The following is a 2,546-nucleotide window of genomic DNA, read 5'->3' on the forward strand; positions in this document are numbered from 1 at the left end:
ACCCACGGACGTCCTGTGTGTATTGAACAGACAGGCCACGTGGGCCAAAATTACCAAAACAGTCCAAGGGAAGGGTCAGCGTGCAAAGTCCAAGGACCAACGTGCTGATATGTGGACTGATGGACAGCCACGGACGTCATGTGTGTGCTGACGGACACACACGGACACACACGGACAGCCACGTACGTCCTGTGTGTGCTGAAGGACAGCCACGGACGTCCTGTGTATGCTGACGGACACACACAGACGTCCGGTGTGTGCTGACGGACACACACGGACAGCCACAGACGTCCTGTGTGTGCTGACGGACACACACAGACGTGCTATGTGTGCTGACGGACACCCACGGACGTCCTGTGTGTACTTAACAGACAGCCCACGTGGGCCAAAATCACCCAAACAGTCCACGGGAAGGGCCAGCGTTCTAAGTCCAAGGACCAGCGTGCTGATATGTGTACTGATGGACAGCCACGGACGTCCTGTGTGTGGTGACGGACACACACGGACAGCCACAGACGTCCAGTGTGTGCTGACGGACAGCCACGGACGTCCTGTGTGTGCTGGCAGACACCCACGGACGTCCTGTGTGTACTGAACAGACAGCCCACGTTGGCCAAAATCACCCGAACAGTCTACGGGAAGGGCCAGCGTGCTGATTTTAAGGACCAACGTGCTGATATGTGTACTGATGGACAGCCACGGACGGCCTATGTGTGCTGACGGACACACACACAGACACACACGGACAGCCACAGACGTCCTGTGTGTGCTGACGGACAGCCACAGACATCATTTGTGTGCTGGAAGACACCCACAAATGTCCTGTGTGTACTGAACAGACAGCCCACGTTGGCCAAAATCACCCAAACAGTCCACGGGAAGGGCCTGCGTGCTGAGTCAAAGGACCAGCGTGCTGATATGCGTCGTGATGGACAACCACAGACATACACAGACACACACGGACAGCCACGAACATCCTGTGTGTGCTGACGGATAGCCACAGACAGCCACGGACGTCCTGTGTGTGCTGGCGGACACCCACGGTCGTCCTGTGTGTATTGAACAGACAACCCACGTGTGCCAAAATCACCCGAACTGTCCACGGGAAGGGTCAGCGTGCTGAGTCCAAGGACCAACGTGCTGATATGTGTACTGATGGACAGCCACGGACGTCCATTGTGTACTGACGGACACACACGGACACACATGGACACCCACGGACGTCCTGTGTGTGGTGACGGATACACACGGATGTCCTGTGTGTGCTGACAGACACCCACGGACGTCCTGTGTGTACTGAACAGACAGCCCACGTGGGCCAAAATCACCCGAACAGTCCATGGGAACGGCCAGCGTGCTGAGTCCAAGGACCAGCGTGCTGATATGTGTACTGATGGACAGCCACAGAAGTCCTGTGTGTGTGCTGACGGACACACACACACAGACAGCCACAGACGTCTTGCGTGTACTGACGGACAGCCATGAACGTCATGTGTGTGCTGGCGGACACCCACGGACGTCCTGTGTGTACTGAACAGACAGCCCATGTGGGCCAAAATCACCCGGGGCCAGCATGCTGAGTCCAAGGACCAACGTGCTGATATGTGTAGTGATGGACAGCCACGTACGTCTTGTGTGTGCTGACGGACACACACGGCCAGCCACAGACATCCTGTGTGTGCCGACGGACACACACGGACACACACAGACAGCCACGGACGTCCTGTGTGTTATGACGGACAGCCACAGACAGTCACGGACATCCTGTTTGTGCTGGTGGACACCCACGGACGTCCTGTGTGTACTGAACAGCCAGCCCACGTGGGCCAAAATCACCCGAACAGTCCACGGGAAGGATCAGCGTGCTGAGTCCAAGGACCAACGTGCTTATATGTGTACTGATGGACAGCCACGGACGTCCTGTGTCTGCTGACGGATACACATTGACACACACGGACACACACGGACAGCCACGGATGACATGTGTTTGCTGACGGATACCCACAGACGTCCTGCGTGTGCTGACGGACACCCACGGACGTCTTGTGTGTACTGAACAGACAGCCCACGTGAGCCAAAATCTCCCGAACAGTCCACGGGAAGGGCCAGCGTGCTGATATGTGTACTGATGGACAGCCACGGATGTCTTGTGTGTGCTGACGGACACACACGGACACACGGACAGCCATGTACGTCCTGTGTGTGCTGACGAGAGGCCACAAACAGCTACGGACGTCCTGTGTGTGCTGGTGGACACCCAGGGACGTCCTGTGTGTACTGAACCGACAGCCCACGTGGGCCAAAATCACCCAGACAGTCCATGGGAAGGGCCAGCGTGCTGATATGTGTACTGATGGACAGCCACAGACGTTCTGTGTGTGCTGACGGACACACACGGACAGCCACGGACTTCCTGTATGTGCTGACGGACACACACGGACGTCCTGTGTGTACTGAACAGACAGCCCACGTGGGCCAAAATCACCCACGGACAACAAAAATCACCCGAGAAGCCAAAAATTCAAAAATTAATATTTTTGAAGAAA

Source organism: Brassica rapa, unplaced genomic scaffold (genome assembly GCF_000309985.2).
Source record: "Brassica rapa cultivar Chiifu-401-42 unplaced genomic scaffold, CAAS_Brap_v3.01 Scaffold0461, whole genome shotgun sequence".
NCBI lineage: Eukaryota > Viridiplantae > Streptophyta > Magnoliopsida > Brassicales > Brassicaceae > Brassica > Brassica rapa.